This window comes from Neofelis nebulosa, chromosome X (assembly GCF_028018385.1).
Source record: "Neofelis nebulosa isolate mNeoNeb1 chromosome X, mNeoNeb1.pri, whole genome shotgun sequence".
Taxonomy (NCBI): Eukaryota; Metazoa; Chordata; class Mammalia; order Carnivora; family Felidae; genus Neofelis; species Neofelis nebulosa.
The window spans coordinates 61,241-84,113 of record NC_080800.1 but is presented as its reverse complement, the minus strand read 5'-3'; the positions used below and the strand labels follow the sequence as shown (position 1 = coordinate 84,113).

Below are 22,873 nucleotides of genomic sequence, written 5' to 3'. Positions count from 1 at the left end.
GTTGTTGTATTGTAGGCATTTTTTATATATTCTGGACATGTTCCATATCTGCCTTATCAGATAGATTATGTCCAAATATTTCTGTTTTTTCTTTTTGAGATTTAAAAAAAAAAAACTTAGATTTTTTATTTTTTCAGTTTATTTTTGAGAGAGAGAGGGAGGGAGGGAAAGCAGGGGAGGGCCAGAGAGAATCCTGCACTGTCAGCACAGAACCCTGTGTGGGGCTCGAACTTATAAACCGAGAGATCATGACCTGAGCCAAAAATCAAGACTGTGCTTAACCAACTGAGGCACCCTGGAGCCCCAAGATTTTCTTCTTAAGTAATCTCTACACCCAACATGGGGCTCGAAGTCACAACCCTGAGATCAAGAGTCCTATGCTCCACCAACTGAGCCAGCCATGTGCTGCTTTGTATTGCTTAAATCTCCTGACCGTGTCCTTTGTAGCAGAGTATTTAATTTTAGTAAGTTGAATCTATTTTTCCTTTCGCTGCCTCTGCGTTTGGTGCCATAGTTAAGAAAGCTGCCCAATTCAAGGTCGTGAAGGTCTTTCCTATGCTTTCTTCTCACGGTTTTGTAGTTGTGGCTCTGAAATGTAGGTCTTCGATCCATTTTGAGTAAATATTTGTATGGTGTAAATTGTCAGAATCAACTGGCCATAACTCGAGGGTTTTTTTTGTTTTTTTGTTTTTTTCTGGGCTGTCAATTCTCTATTTTAAAAAAGAACTTGGGGGCACCTGGGGGGGCTCAGTTGGTTGAGCCTCTGACTTCGGCTCAGGTCATGCTCTCACGGTTTGTGGGTTCAAGCCCCGCGTCAGGCTCTGTGCTGACAGCTCGGAGCCTGGATCCGGCTTTGGATTCTGTGTCTCCCTCTCTGTCTGCTCCTCCCTCGCTCATACTCTGTCTCTCTCTGTCTCTCTCTGTCTCTCTCAAAAATAACATAAAAATAATAAAAAAAGAACTTGGTTGAACCATAATCTACCTACAATATATATAATTTAAGTGTCCAGTTTTGATATCTGACCAATTTTTTTTAAAGCTTAAGATTTTTGAGAGAGACACAGCACAGGTGGGGAGAGACAGAGAGAGTGGGAGAGAGAGATTCCCAAGCAGGCCCCGTGCTGCCAGCACTGAACCTGAGGTGGGGCTCAAACTCTCGAACCTGTGAGATCATGACCTGAGCTGCAACCAAGAGTCAGCTGCTCAGCCGACTGAGCCCCCCAGGCACCCCGATATCTGAAAAATATAACTACAATGAAAATACAGAATACTTCTGTCACCACAGTCTTCTCCCCTCCACCCACCCCCTCCCCCCACCGACCCTGACCTTCCCAATTATCCCCAGCACCACCGGGCAAATAGTGATCTGTTTTCTGTCACTGAAGGTTAGATTTATCTTATCCAGAGTTTCATACATGTTGAATTATATATATTCTTTTCTGTCTGGCTTTTGCACAACATATCAATTTTGATACTCGTGGATATTATGTGTGTCAGAAGTCCATTTTTAATAGATGTGTAATGTTACACTGTATAGATATATTGATGTTTTTTTTTTTTTCCAAGTTTGGCTATTATGAATAAAACTGCTGTAAACATTTACATACACATGCATGTGCACATATATTTCATTTGTTTTGGCAACTCTAAAAGTAGAATTGCGAGTTCCTTTTTTAACTTTCATTTTTTTTTTTTGAGAGAGAGAGAGGGCACGTGTGCGTCTGTGCATGCACGAGTGGGGGAAGGGCAGAGCCAGAATCCTAAGTAGGCCCTGTGCTGTCAGCGTAGAGCCCGACGCGGGGCTCGATCTCACAAATCACGAATCAGGACCCGAATCGAAACAAAGAGTCAGACACTTAACCAACTGGGCCATCCGGGCGCCCCCTGGATTTTAACTTTTAAAAGAAACTGATGAAAGTAGTTTTGCAAAGTATGAGCACCGCTCCCATGAGCAGCGTAGGAGAGTCCCCACTGCTCCAAAGCCTCGCCACGTGGCAGTCTGTCTTTTTCATTGTAGTCATTCACGTGGGTGTTTAGTGGGATCTCATGGTTTTAATTTAGATTTCTCTGGCGACTAATAATAAGTTGAGCATTTCTGTGTGCTTACTGGGCAACCGTGTATTTTTTGGGAAGTGTCTTCCCATCATCTTGGGGACTTGTTTTGTGTTTTTGTGGAAACAGTTCTGTGTATATTCCGTATCAAAAGTTGTGAAGTGCATCTCCACTGTGCGTGCACATATGGACACACACAGGGCATATTTTATCCCATGTTTCTCCTACATGTTTGATTCTATGATTATGTACGTGACCCATTTGGAATTTATGTCGTGCGCCGTGTGGAGCAAGGATCAACGTTATTTTTTTGGCCATATGGATGTCCACTTTCCCCATCACTTTCTGTTGAAAGGACCATGTTTTCCCACATCGGACTGTCCTGGAGCCTTCGTCAAACAGGAGTTGATCCTGTAAGTGTGGGTCAGTCCCAGATTCTCTGTCCGTCTCCACTGATCTGTGTAGGGCACTCGAGTGGCTCTGCACCATGTCCACAAAGGGCAGGCTGAAGTGGAGTCGGAGACAAGTCTTGGCACAATGCGTGGCGGTCCTTCTAGAAGGTGACCCACCTGCTCCAGACAGGTGGCCCAGTGCAGAGCTCTGACCTCGTTCCCCCTGTTTCGCAGAAGGCTCGCTGTCCTGGGGAGGCTGATGAGTCCGTGTGTCATCTGCCTCCCTAGGACAGGACCTCCCACAGAGCACCCACCCCTTCGCTGCAGTGCTGTCTCTAGTAAGGGACGGGCTTGAAACCTGCTCTCCAAATGGTGCCTTAGTTGCTGGTCAGAGTCCACTCGGTGAGGCTGAGTGCAAGTGCATTAAAACAGACGGTGAGCTCGGGGCGCCTGGGTGGCTCAGTTGGTTAGGCGACCGACTTCGGCTCAGGTCATGATCTCCCAGTTTGTGACTTCGAGCTCCGTGTGGGGCTCTGTGCTGACAGTTAGGAGCCTGGAGCCTGCTTCGGATCCTGTGTCTCCCTCTCTCCCTGCCCCTGTCCGGCTCACGCTCTGTGTCTCTCAATGATAAATAAATGTTAAAAAAAACAAAACAAAATAAAAAAACAGTGCAGACCGGCACGTGTGGTGTGGGCTCCCTCTCTGTGCTCCAATGTCTCCGTCTCCCTCAGCCTCGGACGCCCCAGGAGGGGGTGTCCTGCTGCTGTACCTGACCCTGCACATGGAGCTGACCCCCCCTGCCCCCCCCCCCCCATACTGCCCTGCACTGGGTGCGCTCCCAGCTGAGCAGGAAAGCCTTAGTAGCCGCCACCGTGATGCCTCAAGTGCATATGGTGAACGTTTTGTTTTTGTAATTTTTTGGGTAAAGAGCATCTGAATCCAGCTTTAACTCATGGTCTGGAACTAGCAATAAAGAGACGAAGTTAATGTGAACTCGTGAGGCCTCTGAGCTGGCCCAGTGCAGTGCTGTGGAGATGCAGACCGGAAACGGTGCGTCCATGTCTAGGTGGTGAGTGCCCACGTGGTGCCATGGGAGTCTGTCCCGTCCGTGGCCTGAAGCCGTGTCCCCTGCAGTGTTCCCAGGTTTTCACTCTGGGCGTGTGGCCTGGGTGCCATCCCTGCTAAACACCCTACAGGCCCAAGCGTCCTGCTGGTCGTACACGAGAGGGACACGGCCTCCAGCGCCGGCACAGCCAGTCCCACCTTGCAGGGTGACCTACTGCTCACGACCGTTCCAGACTCTTCCAGTGCGAGAGGCACGTGCACAAGTGGAGCTCGGCTCCCCAGGGAGCACTTTCAGGATGGGGACTTGGGGCTCTCCCACAGCAGTTCCCCAGAAGGGGCCTTCCCGTTGGGAGAGAATGTGTGTGATGCTGGGGAGGGGACAAGGAACTCTGGCCTGGCTTTAGGAATCCAAACTCGGGGCCTGGGAGGCTCAGTCGGCAGGCGTCTGACTCTGGATGTCAACTCAGGTCCTGATCTCCTAGTCTGTGGGTTCGAGTCCCGTGATGGAGTCTGCACTGACAGCACAGAGCCTGCTTGGTTCTCCGCCACCCTGAACCCATGTGTCTCTCTCTCTCTTCCAAAACAAAACAAACATTTAGAAGAAATAACAAACTCTGCAATTAACCTGTGTCCTGCTCTGTGCCACAGTGTCCCCTGAGAAGGTGGGTGTCTGCAGCCCACAGTCAACAGACCACGCAGGGGTGGGAGAGTAAGCCGGCACTTCCCTTACCTCCTGTGAATCCCTGCTGCGTCTGCGTGGTCCTGGACACTGAGGGCGGCGGTCACGGTATCTGTGCCTCAGCCAGTGGACGGGGTATGTTCTAGGAAGGGAGAAGGTGGGACCCCCCCCCCCCCCCCCCCAGGGTCTCCTGAGCACAGGGGACTCAGGACCCGGGACACTGGTTAGTGGTAGGATGTGAGAAAAGGGTAAAGTGGTTGGTACGCGCTCATCGTGTGACTGGCGGGATTAGAAACAGTTGACACGTGGGGGTGAGTGCTGGGGACAGGGCCGTGATCCTCACCTGCCTTTCACCTGTGGGACACCTGGCCCAGCCTATCCTCCCAGGATTTTCTAGCATCCTCGTCAGCTTCCTGGAACCCCTGGTGTACAGATCACAGTACAACAAAGGGGGCCAGACGTCAAGCTGGGTGCACGGTCGTGTACTTTGCTGCTTCAGCCAAGAGCGCAGTCTTTTCTGGCCTGCAGCTGCCCCCCGGGAGCAGGAAGCCCCGGACGTGACCCGAACAAGACAGGTGGACGGGCAGGAGCAGCTGAGCACATGCTTCTGAGCAGCCCCCCAAAGCCTGCCTTTCTTGCTGTGCTGGGACCCTGTGTGCCCTTCCCACCCCCCCACCCACCCCCCCGGCCCCCAGGCTCAGGCAGCTGCGATCCAGCCTTGTCTCTGTGGTCTGCAAGGTTCTCTGGGTGCCAGGGTGCCACGAGGGGCTTGGCCGTGGCCTCGGGGACACTTCCCTGTGCAGCACGGGGGGCATGGATCAGGGTACAGTAACACCGTACTTTCCATCCTGTGGACGTCGGGCTTCACAACAGCCGCTCCGTCCTCGGGGTCCCGCCGTCCTCGGGGTCCCGCCGTCCTCGGGGTCCCGCCGTCCTCGGGGTCCCGCGTGTCCGGGCCTGTGAGTGTGGAGCAGTAGACAGGTCAGCAGGGTTGGGAGCGCAGCCAGAAGACAGGAGGGTCTGGACACTGGCAACCTCCAGTTGAGGGGCAGAGGACGGGGGGCAGGGGCCTGGGAACGATGCTGCACCTTGACGGCATGGCCACCGTGAAAGAGAATGTGCTGTCTCCCTCATCCACGCTTCTGTCCCGTGTCCTGGCCACGGAACTGGACTTTGATCTCACCTGACCTGTTCCTAGCTGCCCCTGCGGGGGGCAGGTGTGTGTGTCACGTGGACCTGGCCCCTCCACCCTTCCTCGCAATCCCGACCTGTCTTCTGCACCTCCCCCAACACCACCCCTGCACACGACCCCAACCTGTCTCCTCCCCCCTCTCACTCTACCACCCCTGGTCGGTCAACTGTCCCCATTCTCAGATATAGGGACGGGGCTCAGACAACAACCAGCTCCAGACACCAGCAGCTGGAGGCAGTGTAGACCCTGTACCCAGGCTCCCGGCCTGCTCCCGCAAGCCATTGCGGAGATGAGCTGGGGTGCGAGCAGCCGGGCCTCCCTGGGCCCTGTGCCCCTGCGAATGCAGGAGAGGTGAGCATTCCAACCTGAGAACAAATGCACTGTCACCGTGGCCAGCATGTACCCGGCCCGGTCCTGCCAGGGCACAGGTCCGAGGTCCAGGTGCACCAGGTGGGAGCAGGTGCCCCCCACGTGCACCTGCCCCCCACGTGCACCTGCCCCCCACGTGCACTTGCCTACTGCAGCCCCCTGCAGACACTCCTGTCCCTTGACCTACCACCTTCCGATGCTTGTCCACTGGGCCCTTGTCACCTGTAGCGTCACTTCTGCTCAGGTGCTCGTGCCTGCGGTCCACCCACCCCGCACAGGCTGTGTACCAGCAGCCCTTTGATGCCTCGCGTCACAAGTGTCCTAAGAGAAACCAACCCTCCCTTGCCCAGGAGCCCTCGAGTGCTGCTGGCCTCTGTACTGGGGACTTGCCTGCTAGGCTGGCTTCCTCTGTGACGCTCCAGGGACACGGTGCCAATACCTCACGAGCTCCTACGGCCTCCAGTGCCATGTCTGTGTCCAGAACAGCACCCCTACCTCGGTCTGCCTTTCAGTGGAGGGTCCCTGCTCACCGGGGAGCCACCCAGGTGCGCCTGGGTGTCCGATTAGGGTCTCTGAACAAGAGCCCTCTTCTCTCCGACCCCGTGCGTTTGGTGCCCCTGCGGCCCTGGGAAGTCAGCCCGCCGTGCTGGCCGCTCCTTCAGAGTCTCTGCCCGCAGAGCTCCCACAGCCAAAGTGACCGTCTCTGGTCATGGGCAGTCCGTGCTGTTCCCTCCAACTTTTGCAGGAACTTCCCTCTTTCTGGAATATTCTCCCGTCTGTGTCTCTCCCACTTCATCAAACTCCCGAATAGCAGTCCAATCTCTGCTTTCCCAGGGGCCTTTGCACGCAGTTGTTACTTTACTGTTGTCACTGTGTGCCACAACCCCAACGTGTCCACGGTCACCCCCTGCTACACCCACTGGCTCGCTCTTCCTTCTAAGGGGACAGGCTGCCTTTCCGGTTACTTCCAAGGAGGCGTCTTGCTCCTCAGCTGCTTTGCAGGACAGGCTGCTGGTGCACGTCCTGCGAGTGGGGAGGAGGAGTCGGGGCCCCCCGAGCAGGCTGCCGGGGATGTCGACAGTTGGAACTGCACACTCCTCATAGGGCTGGCCTGGCCCGGGTGACTCCGCTCCTCACAGGGCCCCGTGTGCCACACAGAAAGGGGACACAGCCCCTGCACGGTGCCTGGGCCAGGTTACTAACGGGCCTCTTGCACACTGGCCCAGAGCGGAAATTCCCATCAACACCCTCAAGAAGAGGGCGGTGGGTCTAAGGGATCCTTACTGGCCCAGCACGCTGCCCCGGAAACAGGGACGCCGAGTCCCACCCAGACTGTTCCAATCCCTGCTGCCTGTACTGAAGCCGATGGGAGAGGTGGCATCCCCGACTGACCGCTGCTCCTCTGATTAGACCCGGTCGCTGGGTACATGCCTGGCCGGCACGTGCTCAGCCTGTGTCACTCGTGGGGAGCGGGAGGGGTCTGGTTGGACCAGGACGGTGGTCAGAGGGCAGGGGAAAGGTGTGCCCCGCGGTGTCACTGCCCGGGGACCTGGAACAGGGCTGTCTTCACTTGCAGAGGCTGAATCCTCACGGTGGGGGGTGAGAGGCTAGCATCAGGCCTGGGAGCCCCACCTGATGTCCGCTGGGTAGGGGGCACCGTCAGAGCTCCCTCATGGCCACGACACAACAGCTCTGTGAATGAGGCCGAGGGGAAGTCTGCCAGCCAGATGAGAAGCTGAAGCCAGGAGCCCTCAGGGTCACCAGGGTCAAGAGAACAAGGTCAAAATGGCAGGAGCTATGAGCCGTGGGGCCCGAGTCTTTATCGACATTCAGGCACAACCTGGCTGTGAGTTCGTGGGGCAAGTGACCCAGGAACGGAGGTTTCATCCGCGCATTGTGCGATGTGACCCTCAGAACGGTGCTGGGCGGTGGGCAGGAAGCCCCCGGCCCCAGATCTGTGCATACGTGCGTGTGCGTGTGTAGACACGCCTGATGTGTCTACATAACATGCAGTTGATTAAACCCTAACCCCCTCCCCACACCTCCCACCTGTCCTAACAGCAGGGACCACCACGGCTGTTTCCAACAACATACACGCCAGCTGCTGTGCACACAGACCATGTGCCCCGCACCCCTCCGCACACGGGCGGACCGTGGGCGCCCGCGCCCCTCCGCAGACGGAGAAGGAGCCCGTGTTAGGAGGGCGGGGATGTGTCCTTTCACACTGGAAGGGACAAGAAATGGGTCAAGCTCAAAGGCGTCTGTGTGACACGCAGCTCCCACCTTGAGCCTGGTGTTTCCAGGAGCCGCGGGCCTCGGGGACTTGCTGGGGACAGCCTCCATTCCAAACGGGGAGTCCAGATCCGGCGTCCTGCAGGTTCCCCCATCCTGCAGCCCTGCCGTTTCCAGGGGGCCTGGACACCTGCCTCCCATCCTGGACTGCACGGCTGCTTCTGTGGGCGGGACCCAGTGGTGCGTGGGGGCCGCGGGGATGGGAGCCTGCATTGTAGGGTTAGCACCGGGGCAGGATTTAAGTCTGAGGTGGGAGCTTAGGGTTCGGGTTCGGCCCTGCGTAAACTCCAGGTCTGGGTTTGTGGTTAAGGCAGGTCTCAGGTCAGGGGCCAGGGGTTTATAAAGCTCATGGGTTGCAACTTCTGTGGATCTTCGGCTGTTCAGGGTGAGGATAAGAGTTATGAGTGAGGGCTAGGGCCACGGGAAAGTGACGGAGGTCAGTGTCAAAGTCAGAACTACGGTCAGAGCTCAGTGTCCCTGAGATGCCAGGGCTGGCATGTCTTGCGCCCCCTGCGACACGTCTCTTCCCAAACGTTGTAAAAGACCCACTAAGGAGGGTCTCACGTGGATATAACCTTGTGTTGCAGGGCTACCCTGAACGGGATCAGGTGCCATCTGCAGTCCCATCGAGGACACACTGTGACCTACCTGCGGATCTTCTCCTCTGGATGGAGCACCGACCCATAGGAGAGACCAGGGCCTGGTGGCACTACCCACCCCTCCCAGCACCTCTCCTGGCATCGGACCGTGGACACTGGCCTGCTATACCCACTATGTGGTCGCCGAGTCTAGGTGGGTCACAGTGGGGTCCCTAAAGTCACCCCAAAGGATCCCTTCACTCTGCCCCTCCCGAGTCTCTGGCTAGGACATCTCTGTCCCATGACTCTGCCCTTCTCTCCTCCTCTGACCTCACTCTCCCCACGCCGGAGCCCCTGTTTTAGTGATGGCACCACCGAGTCTGGGGGCAGTGACCTGCCCACGGGATGTCCGGAATGCTCTCCCTGGACTGCTATTTCTAGGAGCCCAGGGCACACGAACCTGTAAACCCCAGGGTGGGAGAGGGCTGGGGGAGGCGAGGCACCACGGTCACCTGCTCTGCTCACTCAGTAAAGTGCAGCTTTGTTCCCTCGGTGAAGCTCCACTTTGGGGTTTCTTGGGGGAGGGGTGCTATAATCCTGCCTCAGACACCGAGGACACCACTGCTCTGTATTCTCGGCTTCTCCTGCTTGTACCCATTAGTCGGGGGCCCATCGAGCCAGACACCGTTGTCACAGGGGGTGGGCTGCAGGCTGAGGGCAGCTGAGAGGTGAGGCTCCCAAGAAAAAACTAGGACAACAGTGTCAGCAGGGACTAGGACAACAGGGACCGTGTGAGAATGACCCATCACCCACACAAACACACACTTGTACCAGAGAATCGACAAGAATTTTTGCAGCTAAGGCTAGAATGACCAAATACACTCCTTGGGGCCACATTGTGGCAATGCGTCAGAGGGCACGTCCAGGCCTTGGGCAGAGGACGGAAAAGCCTCAGTCTCTGCCTCCCTGCGGGGTGCGAGTGGGGCATGCCTACCGATCAGGACCGCATCTTCCGGGGGGGGGTGGGGGTGGGGGGCCGTGCCTACCGATCAGGACCGCATCTTCTGGGGGGGTGGGGGGCCGTGCCTACCGATCAGGACCGCATCTTCTGGGGGGGCGTGGGGGGCCGTGCCTACCGATCAGGACCGCATCTTCTGGGGGGGGCGTGGGGGGCCGTGCCTACCGATCAGGACCGCATCTTCTGGGGGGGGCGTGGGGGGCCGTGCCTACCGATCAGGACCGCATCTTCTGGGGGGGGGGGCCGTGCCTACCGATCAGGACCGCATCTTCCGGGGGGGGGGGTGGGGGGCCGTGCCTACCGATCAGGACCGCATCTTCCGGGTGGGGGGGTGTGCCTACCGATCAGGACCGCATCTTCTGGGGGGGGCGGCCGTGCCTACCAATCAGGACCGCATCTTATGGGTGGGGGGCCGTGCCTACCGATCAGGACCGCATCTTCTGGGGGGCGGGGTGGCAGGGCATGCCTACCGATCAGGACTGCATCTTCCGGGGGGTGGGGGGAGCCATGCCTACCGATCAGGACCGCATCTTCCAGGGGGGAGGGGGGGGGCCGTGCCTACCGATCAGGACCGCATCTTCCGGAGGGCGGGGTGGCGGGGCATGCCTACCGATCAGGACCGCATCTTCCGGGGGGGTGGGGAGCCATGCCTACCGATCAGGACCGCATCTTCCAGGGGGGAGGGGGGGGCCGTGTCTACCGATCAGGACCGCATCTTCTGGGGGGGGGCCGTGCCTACCGATCAGGACCGCATCTTCTGGGTGGGGGGCCGTGCCTACCGATCAGGACCGCATCTTCCGGGGGGGGGGGGGCCGTGCCTACCGATCAGGACCGCATCTTCCGGGGGGGGGGGGGGCGTGCCTACCGATCAGGACCATATCTTCCAGGGGGGTGGGGGGGCATGTCTACATATCAGGACTGCATCTTTGGGGCCACTGGGGTGCCAGCTGTCACAGCCGCTCCTTCCCCTTCCTTGAAGAGCGCAAGTCCCTGGGGCCAGCCCCGCACACGCCACGTGGTCACCCGACTGAGCGGGGCAGAAAGGCTGTGTGGGCTTCTGGGGAGGATGAGGGGGCCGGCAGCCCTTTCACGGCCAGGTGGTGCTGCTGCTGGTGTGTAAACCCCGACCTGGGGGTTCCCCCTTTTGCACCGCAAGGGCCTGACTTCAGCACTGATGGCTGCGCACACGGCCAGCCACCAGCCGAGCCGTGGGGGCTCCTGTGTTTAGAGCGCTGGGGGTGGGGGTGGGCGGATTTTCATGACGGACCGTTTGGGCTGTGTGGTCTCCCTCCTGCCGCACTTCAAGTCCCTGTGTGTGGCACACGTTTATTCTTGAAGTACAGTCGAATGCTTTGCTGCGCCAGCCAGGTGCCCCAGTAAGTGTATTTCAAGTAGAGGCGGATGCTCTGTGGACTGAGCCCACCAGGCACCCCAGATTCCTGGATGTAAAGAGTGAAACTCTACGCCTGCACCCCTGCGGCCCCCAGGCAGGTGGAGCCGCTGTCTCCAGCTGTGTGGCCCCAGGTGTGCCGTGTAACTGCCGCTTCCTCCAAGTGATAAACTTTTCTCCCCCGTTCAATGTTTCCTGAGGGCTGTTCCTGAAAGGCGTGTTGCGGTCACGAAGCAGTACAAGGGCTGGTCCAGCCACAACACCGCTGGTTACAAATCTCTGAAAGTCTCATCGAAATACTTCCACTCTCGGGGTGCCTGCGTGGCTCAGTCGGTTAAGCGTCCGGCTCAGGTCACGATCTCACCGTTGGTCAGTTTGAATCCCCAGTCGGGCTTCTGCTAACAGCGTGGAGCCCACTTTGGATCCTCTGTCTCCCCGTCTTTCTGCCCCTCCCCTGGTCGCGCACTCTCCCTCAAAAGTAAATAAACATTAAAATAAACACTTCCCCCTTTTAAGACTTCTGAAAACACGGAAAACGCCTGAAAAAGCCTATATTTTATCACTTTTTTCCTCGCAAATTCTTAAGGCGTCCTCATCATTTAACATGACCGTGAAATAACCTAGGCGTCTTATGTCTATGAAATTGCTTCAAAGAACAGATTACACTGCTTTTAAAAATTCAGCTTGAGAGGCTGGCCAGAATTTCATACCTAAACCTTCAGGAACTTGACTTGGACTTATACTTAGGTCCGCTTTATTTGGAGAAACCTAGAGGAAAACACTGAATGTGTGGAGCGGGTAATTGCCCTGTTTTACTGTGTGCATGCCCTGACTGCCCTGACGGCTGGCACAACTGGGAACAGGACTCAAAGCACCACTGTGGGCTCAGTACCTCACACAGGTTTCCCCTTCCTGCGGGGAATGTGGGTACCCTCCTCGGTTAGGGAGACGGTGACAGGGCCCTCACTAAAGAGGACGGGGGTGGGGGGCTGCAAGAGGGAGCCATCACTCTCCGTGCTCGTTGCAGCGGGAGCACTCAATTAGGGACCCCAGATGCAAGTCTCAACAGGAAGACTCATCCCTTACAGATCCCAGCAGGGGAAGGGGCACCCTGCACCTACCAGGAGGAACCCCCACCCATGCAGGTCAACCAGGCAGAAAGTGTCATCTCAAGTCTTGATTCTGTCCAAAGTTTCTTCCAGAACAACCCCTGCCAACTTACTGCTTCTCCACACAGCAGAACCCTTGTTTGTTGGGGTTGTCCACAGTTTTGCTTCCTTGTCCCAAGTCACAGTTCTCTTACTCCCAGACAAACTCTTTTTCGCTGGTAAAATAACTTATTTTAAAGGTTAACGTTAGTGTATTAAAGCAGGGGTTTTTGTTTTGGGTTAAAAACTGTCATAAAAGGATTATAAAACTGTAAGTAAAAGGATTCCTATAGTTCAGATATGTCCTGTCTTACACGAAAATGTTTAACTAGAATATTCGTTTGAATGCGAACTGCCAAGAAGTGAACGCCACCCCCTGTCCCATGCAGGTGTACTTTGCACAAAGTTCTGCTTGAAATCAGCTAGACGGCTGGTGAGGCCTAAGAATGTATTGCAATGGGGTCAAAGTGGGCATCTCTGGTCCTTCCAAAGGGTGCACAGAGAGTCACAGGTGGTCCGTTCAGCATCCTGATACCTGTGGGCACCGCTCTGCCAGGCCATCGTCACCTGGTGGGGCCAGGCTTCCTACTTGTCATGCCTGGGGACCCGGTCTGGCTGTTTGGTTAGGCTTGGAACTCTGGGCTTCTGACATGAGAGAGCGCCGGGCATTGGGGGGGGGGGGGGTTACTCTCAGACGTTATAGCGAGTGCCGGGGGGGGGCGTTACGCTCAGACATTAGAGTGAACGCCGGGGAGTTACTCTCAGATGTTAGAGCGAGCACCTGGTTGGGGGGGGGTTACTCACAGATGTTACAGCGAGCGCCGGACTCGGGGAGGGGGTTACTCTCAGATGTTAGACGGAGCGCCGGGCTGGGGGTGTTACTCTCAGACGTTAGAGCGAGCGCCAGGGGAGTTACTCTCAGACGTTAGAGTGAGTGGGGGGGGGTGGTTACTCACAGACGTTATAGCGAGTCCTGGGCTGGGGGGGGGGTTACTCAGATGTTACAGCGAGCGCCGGGCCGGGGGGGGGGGAGTTACTCTCAGACGTTAGAACAAGTGCAGGGCTGGGGGGGGATTAAAGACGTTACAGCGAGCGCTGGGCTGGGGGGGGGGGTTATTGACAGACGTTAGAGCAAGTGCCGGGCTGGGGGGGGGTTACTCTCAGATGTTAGAGCAAGCGCCGGGGGAATCACTCTCAGATGTTAGAGCGAGCATCGGGTTGGGGGGGGGAGTTACTCTCAGACGTTAGAGCGAGCGCCGGGGGAATTACTCTCAGATGTTAGAGCGAGCATCGGGTTGGGGGGGGGGAGTTACTCTCAGACGTTAGAGCGAGCGCCGGGGGAATTACTCTCAGATGTTAGAGCGAGCATCGGGTTGGGGGGGGAGTTACTCTCAGACGTTAGAGCGAGCGCTGGGGGAATCACTCTCAGATGTTAGAGCGAGCACAGGGCTGGGGGGGGTGTTACTCTCAGATGTTAGAGTGAGCGCCGGGGGAATCACTCTCAGATGTTAGAGCGAGCACAGGGCTGGGGGGGGGGTGTTACTCTCAGACGTTAGAGCGAGCGCCGGGGGAATCACTCTCAGATGTTAGAGCGAGCATCGGGTTGGGGGGGGGAGTTACTCTCAGACGTTAGAACAAGTGCAGGGCTGGGGGGGGGATTAAAGACGTTACAGCGAGCGCTGGGCTGGGGGCGGGTTACTCTCAGATGTTAGAGCGAGCGCCGGGGGAATCACTCTCAGATGTTAGAGCGAGCATCGGGTTGGGGGGGGGGAGTTACTCTCAGACGTTAGAGCGAGCGCCGGGGGAATTACTCTCAGATGTTAGAGCGAGCATCGGGTTGGGGGGGGGGGAGTTACTCTCAGACGTTAGAGCGAGCGCCGGGGGAATTACTCTCAGATGTTAGAGCGAGCATCGGGTTGGGGGGGGAGTTACTCTCAGACGTTAGAGCGAGCGCTGGGGGAATCACTCTCAGATGTTAGAGCGAGCACAGGGCTGGCGGGGGTGTTACTCTCAGATGTTAGAGCGAGCGCCGGGGGAATCACTCTCAGATGTTAGAGCGAGCACAGGGCTGGGGGGGGTGTTACTCTCAGACGTTAGAGCGAGCACCGGGGGAATCACTCTCAGATGTTAGAGCGAGCATCGGGTTGGGGGGGGGGAGTTACTCTCAGACGTTAGAACAAGTGCAGGGCTGGGGGGGGGATTAAAGACGTTACAGCGAGCGCTGGGCTGGGGGCGGGTTACTCTCAGATGTTAGAGCGAGCGCCGGGGGAATCACTCTCAGATGTTAGAGCGAGCATCGGGTTGGGGGGGGGAGTTACTCTCAGACGTTAGAGCGAGCGCCGGGGGAATCACTCTCAGATGTTAGAGCGAACATCGGGTTGGGGGGGGGGGAGTTACTCTCAGACGTTAGAGCGAGCGCCGGGGGAATTACTCTCAGATGTTAGAGCGAGCATCGGGTTGGGGGGGGAGTTACTCTCAGACGTTAGAGCGAGCGCTGGGGGAATCACTCTCAGATGTTAGAGCGAGCACAGGGCTGGGGGGGGGTGTTACTCTCAGATGTTAGAGTGAGCGCCGGGGGAATCACTCTCAGATGTTAGAGCGAGCACAGGGCTGGGGGGGGGGGTGTTACTCTCAGACGTTAGAGCGAGCGCCGGGGGAATCACTCTCAGATGTTAGAGCGAGCATCGGGTTGGGGGGGGGGGGAGTTACTCTCAGACGTTAGAACAAGGCAGGGCTGGGGGGGGGATTAAAGACGTTACACAGCGAGCGCTGGGCTGGGGCGGCGGGTTACTCTCAGATGTTAGAGCGAGCGCCGGGGGAATCACTCTCAGATGTTAGAGCGAGCATCGGGTTGGGGGGGGGAGTTACTCTCAGACGTTAGAGTGAGCGCCGGGGGAATCACTCTCAGATGTTAGAGCGAGCATCGGGTTGGGGGGGGGAGTTACTCTCAGATGTTAGAGCGAGCGCCGGGGGAATCACTCTCAGATGTTAGAGCGAGCACAGGGCTGGGGGGGTGTTACTCTCAGACGTTAGAGCGAGCGCCGGGGGAATCACTCTCAGATGTTAGAGCGAGCATCGGGTTGGGGGGGGGGAGTTACTCTCAGACGTTAGAGCGAGCGCCGGGGGAATTACTCTCAGATGTTAGAGCGAGCATCGGGTTGGGGGGGGGGAGTTACTCTCAGACGTTAGAGCGAGCGCCGGGGGAATCACTCTCAGATGTTAGAGCGAGCACAGGGCTGGGGGGGTGTTACTCTCAGACGTTAGAGCGAGCGCCGGGGGAATCACTCTCAGATGTTAGAGCGAGCACAGGGCTGGGGGGGGTGTTACTCTCAGATGTTAGAGCGAGCGCCGGGGGAATCACTCTCAGATGTTAGAGCGAGCATCGGGTTGGGGGGGGGAGTTACTCTCAGACGTTAGAGCGAGCGCCGGGGGAATCACTCTCAGATGTTAGAGCGAGCATCGGGTTGGGGGGGGAGTTACTCTCAGACGTTAGAACAAGTGCAGGGCTGGGGGGGGGATTAAAGACGTTACAGCGAGCGCTGGGCTGGGGGCGGGTTACTCTCAGATGTTAGAGCGAGCGCCGGGGGAATCACTCTCAGATGTTAGAGCGAGCATCGGGTTGGGGGGGGGAGTTACTCTCAGACGTTAGAGCGAGCGCCGGGGGAATCACTCTCAGATGTTAGAGCGAGCATCGGGTTGGGGGGGGAGTTACTCTCAGACGTTAGAACAAGTGCAGGGCTGGGGGGGGGGATTAAAGACGTTACAGCGAGCGCTGGGCTGGGGGCGGGTTACTCTCAGATGTTAGAGCGAGCGCCGGGGGAATCACTCTCAGATGTTAGAGCGAGCATCGGGTTGGGGGGGGGAGTTACTCTCAGACGTTAGAGCGAGCGCCGGGGGAATCACTCTCAGATGTTAGAGCGAGCATCGGGTTGGGGGGGGGAGTTACTCTCAGACGTCAGAACAAGTGCAGGGCTGGGGGGGGGATTAAAGACGTTACAGCGAGCGCTGGGCTGGGGGCGGGTTACTCTCAGATGTTAGAGCGAGCGCCGGGGGAATCACTCTCAGATGTTAGAGCGAGCATCGGGTTGGGGGGGGGAGTTACTCTCAGACGTTAGAGCGAGCGCTGGGGGAATCACTCTCAGATGTTAGAGCGAGCATCGGGTTGGGGGGGGGAGTTACTCTCAGACGTTAGAGCGAGCGCCGGGGGAATCACTCTCAGATGTTAGAGCGAGCATCGGGTTGGGGGGGGGAGTTACCCTCAGACGTTAGAGCGAGCGCCGGGGGAATCACTCTCAGATGTTAGAGCGAGCATCGGGTTGGGGGGGGGAGTTACTCTCAGACGTTAGAGCGAGCGCCGGGGGAATCACTCTCAGATGTTAGAGCGAGCACAGGGCTGGGGGGGGTGTTACTCTCAGATGTTAGAGCGAGCGCCGGGGGAATCACTCTCAGATGTCAGAGCGAGCATCGGGTTGGGGGGGGGAGTTACTCTCAGACGTTAGAGCGAGCGCCGGGGGAATCACTCTCAGATGTTAGAGCGAGCATCGGGTTGGGGGGGGAGTTAATCTCAGACGTTAGAACAAGTGCAGGGCTGGGGGGGGGATTAAAGACGTTACAGCGAGCGCTGGGCTGGGGGCGGGTTACTCTCAGATGTTAGAGCGAGCGCCGGGGGAATCACTCTCAGATGTTAGAGCGAGCATCGGGTTGGGGGGGGGAGTTACTCTCAGACGTTAGAGCGAGCGCCGGGGGAATCACTCTCAGATGTTAGAGCGAGCATCGGGTTGGGGGGGGGAGTTACTCTCAGACGTTAGAACAAGTGCAGGGCTGGGGGGGGGATTAAAGACGTTACAGCGAGCGCTGGGCTGGGGGCGGGTTACTCTCAGATGTTAGAGCGAGCGCCGGGGGAATCACTCTCAGATGTTAGAGCGAGCATCGGGTTGGGGGGGGGAGTTACTCTCAGACGTTAGAGCGAGCGCCGGGGGAATCACTCTCAGATGTTAGAGCGAGCATCGGGTTGGGGGGGGGAGTTACTCTCAGACGTTAGAGCGAGCGCCGGGGGAATCACTCTCAGATGTTAGAGCGAGCATCGGGTTGGGGGGGGGAGTTACTCTCAGACGTCAGAACAAGTGCAGGGCTGGGGGGGGGATTAAAGACGTTACAGCGAGCGCTGGGCTGGGGGCGGGTTACTCTCAGATGTTAGAGCGAGCGCCGGGGGAATCACTCTCAGATGTTAGAGCGAGCATCGGGTTGGGGGGGGGAGTTACTCTCAGACGTTAGAGCGAGCGCTGGGGGAATCACTCTCAGATGTTAGAGCGAGCATCGGGTTGGGGGGGGGAGTTACTCTCAGACGTTAGAGCGAGCGCCGGGGGAATCACTCTCAGATGTTAGAGCGAGCATCGGGTTGGGGGGGGGAGTTACCCTCAGACGTTAGAGCGAGCGCCGGGGGAATCACTCTCAGATGTTAGAGCGAGCATCGGGTTGGGGGGGGGAGTTACTCTCAGACGTTAGAGCGAGCGCCGGGGGAATCACTCTCAGATGTTAGAGCGAGCACAGGGCTGGGGGGGTGTTACTCTCAGACGTTAGAGCGAGCGCCGGGGGAATCACTCTCAGATGTTAGAGCGAGCATCGGGTTGGGGGGGGGAGTTACTCTCAGACGTTAGAGCGAGCGCCGGGGGAATCACTCTCAGATGTTAGAGCGAGCACAGGGCTGGGGGGGTGTTACTCTCAGATGTTAGAGCGAGCGCCGGGGGAATCACTCTCAGATGTTAGAGCGAGCATCGGGTTGGGGGGGGGGAGTTACTCTCAGACGTTAGAGCGAGCGCCGGGGGAATTACTCTCAGATGTTAGAGCGCGGGTTGGGGGGGGGAGTTACTCTCAGACGTTAGAGCGAGCGCCGGGGGAATCACTCTCAGATGTTAGAGCGAGCACAGGGCTGGGGGGGGGTGTTACTCTCAGATGTTAGAGCCAGCGCCAGGGGAATCACTCTCAGATGTTAGAGCGAGCACAGGGCTGGCGGGGGGGGGGTGTTACTCTCAGACGTTAGAGCGAGCGCCGGGGGAATCACTCTCAGATGTTAGAGCGAGCATCGGGTTGGGGGGGGGGAGTTACTCTCAGACGTTAGAGCGAGCGCCGGGGGAATCACTCTCAGATGTTAGAGCGAGCATCGGGTTGGGGGGGGGAGTTACTCTCAGACGTTAGAGCGAGCGCCGGGGGAATCACTCTCAGATGTTAGAGCGAGCACAGGGCTGGGGGGGTGTTACTCTCAGACGTTAGAGCGAGCGCCGGGGGAATCACTCTCAGATGTTAGAGCGAGCATCGGGTTGGGGGGGGGGGAGTTACTCTCAGACGTTAGAGCGAGCGCCGGGGGAATTACTCTCAGATGCTAGAGCGAGCATCGGGTTGGGGGGGGGGGAGTTACTCTCAGACGTTAGAGCGAGCGCCGGGGGAATCACTCTCAGATGTTAGAGCGAGCACAGGGCTGGGGGGGGGTGTTACTCTCAGATGTTAGAGCGAGCTCCAGGGGAATCACTCTCAGATGTTAGAGCGAGCACAGGGCCGGGGGGGGGTGTTACTCTCAGATGTTAGAGCGAGCGCCGGGGGAATCACTCTCAGATGTTAGAGCGAGCACAGGGCTGGGGGGGGGTTACTCTCAGATGTTAGAGCGAGCGCCAGGGGAATCACTCTCAGATGTTAGAGCGAGCACAGGGCTGGGGGGGGTGTTACTCTCAGATGTTAGAGCGAGCGCCGGGGGAATCACTCTCAGATGTTAGAGCGAGCACAGGGCTGGGGGGGGGTGTTACTCTCAGACGTTAGAGCGAGCGCCGGGGGAATCACTCTCAGATGTTAGAGCGAGCATCGGGTTGGGGGGGGGGAGTTACTCTCAGACGTTAGAGCGAGCGCCGGGGGAATCACTCTCAGATGTTAGAGCGAGCATCGGGTTGGGGGGGGGAGTTACTCTCAGACGTTAGAGCGAGCGCCGGGGGAATCACTCTCAGATGTTAGAGTGAGCACAGGGCTGGGGGGGTGTTACTCTCAGATGTTAGAGCGAGCGCCGGGGGAATCACTCTCAGATGTTAGAGCGAGCATCGGGTTGGGGGGGGGTGAGTTACTCTCAGACGTTAGAGCGAGCGCCGGGGGAATTACTCTCAGATGTTAGAGCGAGCATCGGGTTGGGGGGGGGGAGTTACTCTCAGACGTTAGAGCGAGCGCCGGGGGAATCACTCTCAGATGTTAGAGGGAGCACAGGGCTGGGGGGGGGTGTTACTCTCAGATGTTAGAGCGAGCGCCAGGGGAATCACTCTCAGATGTTAGAGCGAGCATCGGGTTGGGGGGGGAGTTACTCTCAGACGTTAGAGCGAGCGCCGGGGGAATCACTCTCAGATGTTAGAGCGAGCACAGGGCTGGCGGGGGGGGTGTTACTCTCAGACGTTAGAGCGAGCGCCGGGGGAATCACTCTCAGATGTTAGAGCGAGCATCGGGTTGGGGGGGGGAGTTACTCTCAGACGTTAGAGCGAGCGCCGGGGGAATCACTCTCAGATGTTAGAGCGAGCATCGGGTTGGGGGGGGGAGTTACTCTCAGACGTTAGAGCGAGCGCCGGGGGAATCACTCTCAGATGTTAGAGCGAGCATCGGGTTGGGGGGGGGAGTTACTCTCAGACGTTAGAGCGAGCGCCGGGGGAATCACTCTCAGATGTTAGAGCGAGCATCGGGTTGGGGGGGGGAGTTACTCTCAGACGTTAGAGCGAGCGCCGGGGGAATCACTCTCAGATGTTAGAGCGAGCATCGGGTTGGGGGGGGGAGTTACTCTCAGACGTTAGAGCGAGCGCCGGGGGAATCACTCTCAGATGTTAGAGCGAGCACAGGGCTGGGGGGGGTGTTACTCTCAGATGTTAGAGCGAGCGCCGGGGGAATCACTCTCAGATGTTAGAGCGAGCACAGGGCTGGGGGGGGGTGTTACTCTCAGACGTTAGAGCGAGCGCCGGGGGAATCACTCTCAGATGTTAGAGCGAGCACAGGGCTGGGGGGGGTGTTACTCTCAGATGTTAGAGCGAGCGCCGGGGGAATCACTCTCAGATGTTAGAGCGAGCACAGGGCTGGGGGGGGTGTTACTCTCAGATGTTAGAGCGAGCGCCGGGGGAATCACTCTCAGATGTTAGAGCGAGCATCGGGTTGGGGGGGGAGTTACTCTCAGACGTTAGAGCGAGCGCCGGGGGAATCACTCTCAGATGTTAGAGCGAGCACAGGGCTGGGGGGGGTGTTACTCTCAGATGTTAGAGCGAGCGCCGGGGGAATCACTCTCAGATGTTAGAGCGAGCACAGGGCTGGGGGGGGGGGTGTTACTCTCAGACGTTAGAGCGAGCGCCGGGGGAATCACTCTCAGATGTTAGAGCGAGCACAGGGCTGGCGGGGGGGGTGTTACTCTCAGACGTTAGAGCGAGCGCCGGGGGAATCACTCTCAGATGTTAGAGCGAGCACAGGGCTGGCGGGGGTGTTACTCTCAGACGTTAGAGCGAGCGCCGGGGGAATCACTCTCAGATGTTAGAGGGAGCGCCGGGTTGGGGGGGCGGTTACTCTCAGACGGAAGGATCTGGGGGACAGCGTAAGCCCATGCAACTTTGACCCGCCTGTTTCGACAATTACGCAGGACAGACCGTTAAGGATCTGGTGAAACCCGAAAAGAGAAGTGGGGTGCACCCCGCGCAGGAAACCCACTGTCCTCCCCAAAAAGGAAACAAACACACCGGCCAGTGACTGCGGCCCAGCCTGCTCCCACTGCCACTCTCTGGAAAGTGCTTTGCGCAACCAGACAAGGCAGCTGAGGAACGAAGGCACGTCAGTGTCAAAACAAAGGCCATTCCCCCCCCCCCCCCCCCAGGATACCTGCAGCCAGCAAGAAAAAGATAACAAAGGAGCTGACCTTCCTGTGAGCCGAGACTGCGCCACGGGCTGCCACGCGTCGCCCAGGTGGACTCCCGCGCCCGCGGGTGTCAGGCGCCATGAGGCCTGAGCCCCGGACCCTGCGCCAGGGTCCCTAATGACGGCCCGGCCCACGTCCCGGGTCCCCAGTCGTGCCCGTGAACCCGCAACCTTCCCTGGGCCGGGCCTGATTCAGGTCGGGAATAGGGCATCTGAGCTTCGAGTCCCTAAAGACGCCTCTGGGGAGTTCAACGTGCCCTGTGGGGCCCTGGCTCCAGGGACCCGCCCACGGCCCGCGTCGTGCTGCCCAGGGTCCCAATAGACTCTGGGAAGGAGACCCCAGCCTCCCACACCACCCCAGACCCTCCATTCCAGCCCATCCCCGCCTAAGGCCCCACCGGCCCTCCCACGGCGCCCCCACAGCCGGTTCGAGCCCCGACCCCAACTAAAGACCCCGGCTACGCCCCGCCCCCCAACCTTCACTCCTCCCAACTGAGGATCCTGGGCCTCCCCCTGTCCCTCCCGCGGCGCCCCTGGACTGTCCTTTCCTGCCCCGCCCCCTATTTAAGGACCGCGGCCGCCAGCTCCCCCGCCCCTCCCCCTGCTCACTGGTCCCTCCTAGCTGGTGCCCCACCCCCACCACAACCCCGGGCGTCTCCCCAGCCAACCCAGTTCGTGGCCTGCCCCCAGTCGCCCCCTTCCCGACCACCCCTGGAGGTTGCACTAAAGTCCTGGTCCTACCTACCGCCGCTCTCGGCGCGGCCCGCTCGCTCCCATTCCGTCCCGCCGCTCGGTCCTCAGCCTCGGCTCCCCGACTGAGTCTACGCGCCGAGCGGCCCTCGAGCCCTCCCTTGGGCCTTCGGATTCTTCCGTCAGTTTTCGGCCACCATCGCTCGACATCGGCTCAGCTTCGGCTCTTTCCCCGCTCAGTCTCCGCCCTTTCCATCCTCCCTCGTCGCTGCCCGCCGCCACTCGGCTGTCCCCGTCGATGATCGGCACCGCGCACGGCCTCGGCCCTCTTCCCATCCCGCGGTCTTTCGGTCGCGTGCCCATTCTTGGTCTTGACCCAGGGAAGACCCTTGGCCCCTCTCTTTCAGTGCGGGGGATCTGCGCAGGCGCTCTGCGGTTTCTCCCATCTGGGGTGAATTCTCACATTCTCGGAAGATGCCGTCTCAGGAAACTACACCATGATGGTCTCAAGCGAGGGGTCAGGGCAGAGGGGTAGGGGTGATATCACGAACAGACAGCAAGGGTCAGATAGGGAAGGGGTTGGGTTTAGGCTATAAGCTTTAGGCTTAGGTTTTAAGTGCACGTTTTGGGTTGGGTTAGGACTCGAATCGTTTTAGGTTGGGGTTTGGAGTTATGGGGTACGGGGTAGAGGTTAGGGTTTGGATGAGGATTAGGGTTCCAGGTTACAGTTCTGGGTTGAGGGTTAGGGTTAGGATTAGGACTAGGAATAGGGCCTGGGCACCGTCGACCCCAATCCGCCTGAAGTGATAGGATTTTCCATAGCGTTGATATCAGGGCTCGGTGAAGAGTGTGTTAGGGTTAGCGTTTTGTTTTTATTTTTTTATTTTTTATTAAAAAAAATTTTTTTAACGTTTATTTATTTTTAAGACAGAGCATGAACGGGGGGAGGGTCAGAGAGAGAGGGAGACACAGAATCCGAAGCAGGCTCCAGGCTCCGAGCTGTCAGCACAGAGCCTGACGCGGGGCTCGAACTCACGACCGTGAGATCATGACCTGAGCCGAAGTCAGACGCTCAACCGACTGAGCCACCCAGGC

General features: G+C 58.2%; 1 long non-coding RNA gene across 1 annotated transcript; it reads right to left on the bottom strand.

The window, feature by feature from the left end:
* Nucleotides 1-4,360: 4,360 nt before the first annotated feature.
* Nucleotides 4,361-22,156, bottom strand: LOC131501854 (uncharacterized). The gene is made up of 3 exons (XR_009256909.1): nt 21,830-22,156; nt 5,029-5,145; nt 4,361-4,610 (listed from the first exon to the last, which is right to left on the bottom strand). It is a non-coding gene; the product is annotated as an uncharacterized LOC131501854 (long non-coding RNA).
* Nucleotides 22,157-22,873: the final 717 nt, after the last annotated feature.